Here is an 11,344-nt window from a genome sequence, read left to right as displayed (position 1 = left end):
TTTGGGATTTTTTTTACCAAAAATATGTAGCAGAATACAAATTGGCCTAAACTGATAAAAAAAAAAAAAATTTTATTGGAAATGTTTTATAGCAGAAAATAAAAAATGTGGCGTTTTTTTCAAAATTGTCGCTCTTTTTTTGTTTATAGCGCAAAATCTAAAAACCGCAGAGGTGATCAAATGCTCCAAAAGAAAGCTCTATTTGTGGGAAAAAAATGGACATCCATTGTATTTGGGTACATCGTCGCACGACCGCGCAATTTTTCGTTAAAAGTAGCACAGTGCCGAATCACAAAAAATGGCCTGGTCACTAAGGGGGTAAAAGCTTCCGGAGCTGAAGTGGTTAAAGGGGAAATCCTAACAACTCATTCAGGTTTAGTTTATATATATATATATATATATATATTTTGTAAGATCTTTGAATTCATTCATCAGCTGCATCTCAACATCGGGTGCACTAAACTCTACATAAAGTAACTGGTAACTAACTGATCCAGTAAACAAAACACAGACTCCTACAGAGCAGAGCTGCTTCTTTGGAAATTGTAATGATCTGCACCGATGATAGGCAGGTCTCATATGCTCAATCAGTCTCCAGTTTCCTGCACCATTATTCACAAGGATTCCAGTGACACCTTGTTACCAGGACACTGCATGTAAACATTCCCGCTCTGCGCTGATTGGCTGCTCAGCGTTCCCCTGGAAACGGCATCACAGACGCCGGTGTGGGCAGCAGATCGAGGATCGCACGAGCCGCTGATACTCGGTAAGTGTTAGGAGGAGACCCTCGGCTGTCATTGCGGGACTTCTCCCCCCACGGCGATCTGGGCGTATTTCTATGAATTATTACTATTGCCAGCGTTAACATATAATATGTTCATAGACCGAGATGTTTTATATACACTTTATTGGCTTACTGGAAAAGAAGATGTAGTGGTATCCCATAGTAACCAAGTAGAATGTGTTATACAATGATTCTGATGATTGGTGCTGTGCTTTGTTCCTTCAACTGATTATGCCTGATAAAATGTGAAAGGTTTATTAAAAGAAAACCTGCCATGGTTGATGTCTGAAAATACTAGTTACCTAGTGGTTTTAGGGGCTACATTACCCATAGGGCAAACTGAGGAGTTGCCTAATGGTGGCCATACACACTTCTATTTTATTAACCAATCGCTGTGCAATTTGATCAAAGTGATCAAATCTGCAAACAGTTGATTAGCCATAACTTCTCATCAATCAACTCAGTTTAGATCATTTAAGCTGTGTCAATTGGTCAGGGCATGAGAATGATCTGTTGTTTTGCACTGATCAGCGACATTTAGATGCTCTAGTCAAGAATCCGATCATATTTCCATAGATCAGATTATGAGATTGCATGGTAAAAAAGATAGATGTGATCAATAACTTGCGATCATATTTTCCAACTACCGATCCAAATCTGATTCCCTGTGTGTGGCATATTGGTTGAATGGCTTGTTTTCTATATTATTATTATTCAGGATTTCTATAGTGCCAGCAGTTTACACAGTGCTTTACAATGTTAGAGGGAGACAATACAGTTACAATACAATAAAATACAAGAGGATTAAGATATATTATACCAGATCGATTATACCAATCAGGAATCATCAGAAAATAAATTAATCATTTATTAAAGCGTGTATGGTCATTCAAGGATTCTGGACACACAAGGGATCAGCTTCCATACATGTAGGACTTTTGTTTCACCTTTAATTTCCACTGTATCTTTAGTGTAAATTCACCTTAAGGGTCCTTTCACACAGGCTTTCCGCCTGGCGGACTCCGTTTTGCTCAGCGGGGATCGATCCGCTGATCAAGGGCATGTTGATGGGGACAAGCCTCTTTCCGACAACCCTGGGGTGTGGTTGTCAGGATCTGCGGTGAGGGGACTTATTAGATCCCGGCCCCCCGGGCTTATCGGAAATTTGACTGGTTCACCAGGGACCAGTCGAGATTTGATCCATCTATGGGCAGGCTGGTTGTACTGAAGTAGATCCATTGATTGACTTGGGTACAACCAGCCTGATTTTTTTTACATGTGATTACTGCCGGCGGCTACAGCTGTAATCATTGTGTTCTGCCAGCCAGGAAGGCTCCCCATGCCTCCCTGCCGACAGAACACAATAGCGCTGCAGGAGTCAACACTGACTTTGTTGATGGGGGAATCAAGCAATTCTCTTTCCTTCCACGCATGGTAGAAGGAAAGAAAATCGAATCATTGAAATCATCTATGGGCTGCATTAGTCAGATCCGGGTGTTTGCACCAGCTGCATTTAAAAAATACATTTAAAGTCAAAATCCATTTTAAACATGCAACCTGGGAATTCTACAAATAAAACAGCTGCTTGTGCTGCAATACTCTCCTTCAATCCAGATCTGTGCCACAAAGTATTACCAATATTGGGTGTTATTTCTTCCCGGGTATATGGTTGCCAGCTAGAGTTTAAAGTGCTTCTAAAGGCTGGAGGTTTCTTTTTACCTTCATGCATCATGCAGACTGCCCATACATGGATCACAATATGGCTGGTCCCTGCTGAACTGGGCAAATTTTGATCCATGTATGGCCAGCCACTCTTCCCTGTTCTATCCAAAGCTAAAGAAAATACATTTTTTTTAGCTAGAAAAATACACATTTGTGCGATGCGGGAACGCTGCGAATATGCAGCGTGATCCCGCATCGCATCCGCACATCTGTCAGTTCACACTGCCATGTGCGATACGCAGGGGATGTCAATTAAATGTTAACGACACCCCCAGTTTGATCGCATATCGCAGTGCGATCTGCAAGTTCACACAGAATCGGATCGCACAAGTGTGAACCACTGTGCGATCTGATTCTGATGCGGCTCAAAAAATGCCTCATGTGCGTGTTTGGTGCGGATACAGTGCAAATTCAGCCATACAAAGTGTATGGCTGAAATTCGCACCGCACATGAAATCGCATGTAATTTAGGAGCAGTGCGCTCCGAATTACATGCGATCACCGCATCCGCACAAGTGTGAACCGGCTCTAAAGGAGAATTCTTGCTTACACCTAACAAGCCCTAAAACTGTCCCTTTCACCCTCCTAACACTAATGCTGACTAACCTGTGTATGAAAGATGTACATACACCCCTATTTGTATGCCACTCTGGTCTGGTCACCTGATTTCCCCTGTGTCAGCCAGTGGCAGCTGAAGGGAAGAAGAGAGAGCGCTCAGACAATGGCTAGTAAAGCCTTAAGTGGTGATGTCACCCCCATAGGCTTCAATGACCTATCTGTTGTCGGTGCTCTTTCCTCTCCTATGAAGCCACACTGGTTGACACAAGGAGGCGGTTTGGATCAGGGCAGCCTAAAAATAGGTAAGTATATACAACGTACATCTTTCTAACCCCATTTTAGTTCGCATAGGTTAGGTTTTAGTAGAGGATAGGGGACAAAATCAAAGTGATTCTAAAATCTAAAGGTCCACTGTATGCTCCCCCTCCCTAAAACCTATCGGAGTCCCGTATTGATCGAGCGCTGTGCTTGGCGGCAGGCTCTCCCTCTCTTCTTGGTCTGACAGGCTTTGAAGAACAGGAGAAGCCATTGGCTCTTACTGCTGTCAATAAATCCAGTGGGCAGAGGGGGGGGGGGGGGCAAGCCACACTATGTGGACCTGGCAATACACAGAACCTGGCTTGGGATCAAGCCCGAATGTCTGCCCCATAGCGAAATGCTTTTTATGGGGGCAGACACAGAAGAGGAGGAGCCAAGAGCCCCTCTAAGAGACCCCAGAAGAAGAGATTTGAGGCCACTCTGTGCAATACCGTTACACAGAGCAAGTAAGTATAAACCTGTTCATTATTTAATTAAAAAATACGACTTTAATATCACTTTAAGGCTTGTTAGGTGTAAGCTGAAGTTCCGTTTTACTCGATAGTCAACATGCTCTAAAAACGACCTCTAAGTACTTAGGGAATATGCTATACACTGTACTCCTGGCAGCAATCTTTTGCAAATCCCGACTGTCAATTTGACAGCCAGGAATTGCTCTGTATATGTAGCTGTAGTTGCTTCCATGTAAATTAAACTTACAGAACAATCTGCAGTATCAACAAGAACTGGGATGTAGCAACATTATTTGTATTACATTGTTGCTAAATTGTAAATACCCTGATCCATGCATAACAGATCTAGAGTGTGATCTTTATAAAAAAAAAAATAAAATAAAATAAACTGTGTTTCTAATTAACCCGTAGCAGCCCTAATTAACTCATTCCTCCACTTCTACCCTTAGCAATTTTTTTAATGATTGTTTTTGTCAATTCACATTTTTTTTTACTATTTTTGTTTAAACTACATTTAGATAAACTCACAGAAAAAAAAAATAATTATAAAAAAAATTGTAAATAACTTTGCAATGCTTTCTAACAGTGTAATTTTACTTAAAAACGAGTGTAAAATAGTGTAACTATTGTTGTAAAGTCAGAAGGCTTTTTATCTTAATGCATTCTATGCATTAAGATAAAAAGCCTTCTGTGTGCAGCAGCCCCCCTCAGCCCCCTTATTACTTACCTGAGGTCCCTCTCTGTCCAGCAATGTTGACAAGTGTCTCACCAGTCTGAGATTCTCCCTCCTGATTGGCTGAGACAATCAAAGTCAGCTAGCCAATCAGGAGAGAAAGGGGGCAGGGCCGGGTTAAGGCTCTGAGTCTGAATGGACACAGGGAGCTGTGACTCAGCTCGGGTGTCCCCATAGCAAGCTGCTTGCTGTGGGGGTAATGAACAGGAGGGAGGGACCAGGATCACAGAAGAGGGACCCGAGAAAAGGAGGATTGGGGCTGCTTTGTGCAAATCCACTGCAACAGAGCAGGTAAGTATAATATGTTTGTTATTTTTATAGGAAAAAAACAATACTTTACAATCACTTTAATCATATAGTAAAATATGACAGCCGCAAAGTGGTTGTCCCATCCTGGGATCGGTAGTGTGGTGTGTCACTCTGACACAGCGCATGTCCGATCCCGGTAAAGAGCCTATGACTTAGGATCTTTACCATGTAATCAGCTGTGTCCAATCACAGCTGGTCACATAGTAAATAGGAAGTGTCGTTGATCGGCTTTCTTCAGTTCAGAGCATTGATTACCAGTGCAGACCCTTTGGGGGATGCCACTAGAGCCACCAGGGATTGCCCACCCATGGCCACCAGGGATGCCCACCCATGCCCACCAGGGATGCCCACCCATGCCACCAAGGAAGCCAATCAGTGCTCAGGGAGCCTGTCAGTGCTCTCCTCATCAGTACTGCCCATCATTGCCATCTATCAGTGCCGCCCACCAGTGCCCATCATTGCCATCAAACAGTGCCGCCCATCATTGCCCATTAGTGCTGCCTATCAGTGCCCATCAGGGCCACCTATTAGTGCCCATCAATGCTGCATATCAGTGCTACCTATCAGTGCCACATACCAGTGTCCATCAGTGCTGCATATCAGTGCCGCCTATCAGTGCCCATCAGTGCTGCATATTAGTGCCACCCCATCAGTGCCTCCTCATCAGTGCCAGCCAGTGCGGCCTCATCAGTGCTCGTCAGTGTAGGAAAAAATGTACAGTATTTATTTACAAAATTTTATAACATAAATAAAAAAACTCTTTTTATTTCTTTTTGTAAACTTTTTGGTCTTTTTTTATTTGTTTAGCAAAAAAAAAAAAAAAAAACCTTGCGATGATCAAATACCATCAAAAGAAAGCTCTATTTGTGGGACAAAAATGACATAAATTTGGTGTAGATACAGTGTTGCATGACCGCGCAATTGTCATTCAAAATGCAACAGCGCTAAAAGCCGAAAATTGCCTGGGCGGGAAGGGGGGAAGTGCCCTGTATTGAAGTGGTTAAAGAAAGTTTTTTTTTTTTTTTTTTTTATTCTGTTACAGTTATTGTCTATAGAATGTGTAGAACATAAAATAGTTTCTGTGAGACAAAACTGTAGAGATAAAGCTAGGGTCACAGTATCATGGCTCTGCCAGATGTGATTTGCGCAGGAATGGCAGAGCATTTATTTGAATGGGTTGCCGTGCCTCCTGAAACGCAAGGGAAAGGTCTATGCAGCATTTCAGAAATCGCAGCCTGCACAGAAACCGCAAGTGCAGTGGGGTCCCAAGACAGGAGAAATTTCCAGTGCGTGCGGCGTGCCATTAGGATTGATGCATCCGCACACATCTCCTTCGTTTCACTGTGCGGGTGGTTGCAGCTGTGGGAGCGGGTGCGGACCCACAGTGGGAACCACCAACATAAGTGTGAACCTAGGCTAAAGCATTATTTGCACCCCTGCCTCTTTTCCTTTATTTTGGATTAATTTGCTATCCTTACTAGTGTTAAGGGTATTGCTAAATCAGTAGGCCTTGTAAGCTGGGGAACAGGTAGCGGGTGCAAAACCCCCTGGGATGAGCAGTCTTTAAGGCACAGATACCAAATCCTCTGATGTAGTGACAAACAGTGCGCTGTTTATTGGTGCTATATACAAGTTTATAAACAGGTGCTGTACAGTGCTTTAAGGAAAACAAACAGAAATACTAATAATAAACAAAATCCTAGCCGTGTCCCGGCACTTACTACACACAATGTAGTCCCTAACTAACCCAGACTGAGCAAGCCTACAGCTTGTCAGCTTCCAAAGACAGACACAGGTAGTTTTACTGACCTTCCACTCTCATAGACAAACGTTGTCTGTGTTCCCAGGCTGAGAGAGAGCCCTGCTGTTTGTCTCAGGTGAGATTAAATTGGCCTGGTGAAGAGGGCCAAGATCTGAACTGGATCATGGCTCAGAGATCCCTAAAGGTATAGGAGAGATGCCTGGGTGATGTATAAACCCCGAACAGGACTTTTCCTGGCTCTCTCTGGGACACTCTGCTACATATCCCCCCCCCTTGTTTCAACCCCAGGGTTGGAACACCTGTGGCCAAACAGGAGTGAACACGGGACAGGGCATCTACATACCCCATCTCAACACCTGGCCTGTGTTTTACAGTGAAGGAGTAATCTTGTAGAGCCAAAAACCACCAGTTCACCCGTCTATTAGTCTCCTTCTTTTGGGCCATCCATTTCAGAGGAGCATGGTCAGTTATCAAATCAAACTGGCGCCCTAATAGATAGTACCTTAGTGCGTCCAAGGCCCACTTTATGGCTAAACATTCCTTTTCAATGACTGCATACTTTCTCTCGTGTTCATTAAGCTTTCTGCTCAGGTACACCACAGGGTGTTCTTCCCCATTGTGTACCTGTGACAATACGGCCCCAATACCTACATCAGACGCATCCGTCTGAACCAAGAAATCCTTGGAGAAAATCAGGGGAGTACAACACTGGCTGTGCACAAAGAGCTTTCTTTAAGACTTGAAAAGACTCCTCTGCTATTGGGGACCATTTCACCATTACTGATTCTTTCCCTTTCGTAAGGTCGGTCAGTGGGGCAGCTAGAGTTGCAAAATTCGGGATAAACCTCCTATAGTACCCTGCAATCCCAAGAAAGGCTCTGACCTGCTTCTTGTTTGCAGGACGTGGCCATTCTTGGATGGCTTCTACTTTGTTTAACTGTGGTTTAATGACTCCACGACCAATAGCGTAGCCCAAATACCTGGCTTCCTCTAAACCAATGGCACATTTTTTTGGGTTTGCTGTAAAACCTTCCTTGAAGAGGGAATCCAGAACAGCCTGTACACTGGGCAAGTGAGACTCCCAGTTAGTGCTATGTACCACTATATCGTCCAGATAGGCCGCTGCATACTGTCGGTGAGGTCTTAGGGTCCTGTCCATGGCCCTCTGAAATGTCGCAGGGGCATTTTGCAACCCAAAAGGCTTTTTTTTTATACTGAAACGAACACTCTGGGGTAACAAACGCAGTCTTTTCTTTGGCGCTACCAGTCAGGGGTATTTGCCAATATCCTTTGGTCAAGTCTAAAGTAGTTAGATAGCGGGCTTTGCCAAGTCTGTCTATAAGTTCGTCCACTCTGGGCATTGGGTATGTGTCAAACTTTGTCACTGCATTCAGTTTTCTGAAGTCGTTACAGAATCTCCAAGTACCATCAGGTTTTGGGACTAAAACGATGGGGCTAGACCAGTCACTATTGGATTCCTCAATGACATCTAGCTCCAGCATCCTTTTTACTTCATCACTAATGTCCTTTCTCCTCGCTTCGGGAATTCGGTACGGTTTGAGCTTGACACGGACCCCAGGTTCAGTAACAATATCATGCTGAACTGCTGAAGTCGTACCAGGTAACTCAGAAAATTTCTCTCTATTCCTTATCAGGAACTCTCTAGCTTCTTTTTTTTTGGGAATAAGACAGGGTGTCTGGAACCGTGACCTCGGGGACCAGAGGGGACTCAGTAACCATAGATGTCACAGGGACGGACCTCGCAGTTAAGGCCAGCCTATCCTTCCAGGGCTTTAACAGATTAATATGGTAAATCTGCTCTGGCTTCCTTTTTCCTGGTTGATGCACTTTATAATTGACCTCCCCAACTCTTTCCAATACTTCGAAGGGACCCTGCCACTTAGCTAGGAACTTGCTCTCGACAGTGGGAACTAACACCAGGACCCTGTCACCAGGTGAGAAGACACGGAGTCGGGCTCCCCTGTTGTATATTCTCTGTTGGGCTGCCTGGGCCTGCAGTAAGTGTTCCTTTACCATAGGCATTATCGCTGCAATCTTGTCCTGCATTTGAGCGATGTGCTCAATGACACTTTTGTGGGGTGTCTGCTCCCCCTCCCAGGTTTCCTTGGCTATGTCTAAAAGTCCCCGAGGGTGTCTCCCATAAAGCAATTCAAAAGGAAAGTATCCCGTAGAGGACTGGGGTACTTCCCTGATGGCGAACATCAAAATCAAGAAGTCCCAGTTTTTTCCATCCTTGTCCACAACCTTTTTTAACATACTCTTTAAGGTTTTATTGAAGCGTTCTACAAGGCCATCAGTTTGAGGGTGGTATACGGAGGTTCGCAACTGGGTCACCTTAAATAACTTGCACAATTCTTTAGTTATTCGTGACATAAATGGGTTGCCCTGGTCCGTAAGGATCTCCTTAGGGACCCCAACGCGACTGAACACCATGAACAACTCTTTAGCAATGTTTTTAGCGGATGCAGTGCGTAAGGGAACTGCCTCGGGGTAACGGGTAGCATAATCCATGATCACAAGAATGTGCTGATGACCCCGGGAAGACTTGGGGAGTGGACCCACGAGGTCCATGGCGATCCTCTCAAAGGGCACTTCAATAATGGGTAAGGGGACTAAAGGACTTCGGAAGTGGGGTAGTGGGGCTGACATCTGACATACAGGACAAGATTGACAATAATTGTCAATATCTTTCTGTATCCCAGGCCAGTAAAACCTGCGTAACACCCTGTCAGTGGTTTTTTTAACCCCTAAATGACCTCCTAGTAAGTGTCCATGAGCCAATTCCAGCACCACTCGTCTGTAAGGCTTAGGGACCACCAACTGTTCAACAATTTCATCGTTCTTTTTATATACACGATACAATAAATCCTCATTGCTGCTGAAAAAAGGAAAACGGGGCCTGTCCCCTGGTTCGCCAGGTACATCATTAATCACTACTACATTCTCCCAGGCCCTGGCAAGGGTAGGGTCTTTTCTCTGCTCGGTACCAAAGTTTTCCTTGTGTATATTAAGATCAGCTCCAATGTACCCTCAGGGTCAGCAGAAGGTTGTCCACCTTGACTGACTGTGGGGACTTCCTCAGGCTCCTCCAGTTCTCCTGCCATAGCAGAGAAAGGAAAATCCGGGGAACCTTGAGAGGGATCCCTTAAACCCACATTGTCGGTGATGGCCAGGGGTTCTGGCTCCATTTCTGAGTCAGTTACTGTGACTTTTGGGAACTGTGGGACCGTCCCGACTCACTTAGGGAAGTCTCTACCAATGATGGCCTCATGCACTAAGTGGGGCACAAGTCCGACCGGATGGGTCACCGTACCTAAATCAGTTTCAAAGGAACAGTTGCTATAGGATACTCCCAAGTATCACCATGTACACAGATCACAGCAACTTTTTTTGCATTTAAATTCACATTTTCAACCTTTTCTGCTTTAACCAAAGTCACTAGACTTCCCGAGTCCAGCAAGGCTGCAATAGGCTTATCATTAACAGTCATTTGGCATATGTGTTTTCCTACACCTGGCGCCGCAGCGCATGAAACAGCAGCAAACATAGACTGCCTTCTCAGAGACATATCACACTGCATGGGTTCATCTGTCAATGGACAGTTTGCTGCAACATGTCCCAGTTCCTGGCAACGGAAACACCTGATGTTACCCCAGTTAGGTTTGTTGACAGGCAGTGGCTTCCCTTGTTTGGGACGCCAAACTTCAGCTCTGGCACCAAAAATCCTCTCCACTGTCTCCTTGCCATGCTGACCACCCACTTCCCCTGGAACAGTCTTACCGGTTGTCTGGGGAGACCGTGGCTTTGGGTGGAAAGTCTGTGCGGCTGTAGGGGTGGTGACCAGGTTCTCTGCAGCATAGTACCTCTCAACAAGCTCCACCAGGTTGTCTGCCGATTTGGGGTCTCCTTGACTCACCCACTTCTGCAAAGGTGTTGGTAATGACCTCAGGAACCGATCCATGACTACACGCTCCACTATTTGTGGCCAAGACATGGACTCCGGCTGTAGCCATTTTCGCGCCAGGTGGATTAGGTCAAACATCTGTGATCTTGGGGGCCTCTCATCTCGGAAGGACCAGCTGTTGACCCGCTGGGCTCGAACGGCCAAGTTGACACCGAGACGCGCCAGGATTTCCTGCTTGACCTTTTCATACTCTCCTGCATCCATGGACTCCAAATCGTAATAGGCCTTCTGCGATTCCCCAGTAAGTAAGGGAGCGATCAATCCTGCCCACTGGGTTTTGGTCCAGCCTTCCCTCTCAGCGGTTCTCTCAAACGTAACCAGAAAGGCCTCTGGGTCATCATCAGCAGTCATCTTGGACAGGAAGCGACCAACATGGATGAGGAGCGGTCTCTAACTGTTTCTGATTTCACAGCAGGCTCCTGTGTAAGTGTCTGCACCACCTCAACCAGCACCTTTCTGTCTGCTTCTGCAGCACTTGCCAGTTTTTCAAACATCAACTGGGTTTGATTTTGTACAGCACTAATCTGTTGTTGAATCAAAGAGTTTGCTTGCTGTTGTGCAGCGTTCGCTTGCTGCGTTTGTTCTTGTACAACACCAATCTGTTGTTGAAGCAAAGAGTTCGCTTGCTGTGTTTTTTCCTGTATAACACCAATCTGTTGTTGAAGCAAAGAGTTTGCTTGCTGTTGTGCATCGTTTGCTCGTTGCTGTGCTGCGTTGGATT

General features: G+C 45.1%; 1 protein-coding gene across 1 annotated transcript in view; it reads left to right on the top strand.

Annotated features, from left to right (window-relative positions):
* Positions 1 to 710: 710 nt before the first annotated feature.
* TEKT2 (tektin 2) overlaps positions 711 to 11,344 on the top strand; it is a 44,177-nt gene continuing 33,543 nt past the window's right edge. The window contains exon 1 of the mRNA XM_082248564.1: positions 711 to 766. The gene's annotated coding sequence lies outside the window, so the exon portion shown is untranslated. The remainder of the gene's footprint in view (positions 767 to 11,344) is intronic.

This window comes from Pelophylax lessonae, assembly GCF_965119305.1.
Source record: "Pelophylax lessonae genome assembly, chromosome: 2".
In the NCBI taxonomy this organism is placed as follows: domain Eukaryota; kingdom Metazoa; phylum Chordata; class Amphibia; order Anura; family Ranidae; genus Pelophylax; species Pelophylax lessonae.
The sequence above is the reverse complement of the archived record's forward strand: the minus strand, read 5'-3'. Positions and strand labels throughout refer to the sequence as shown.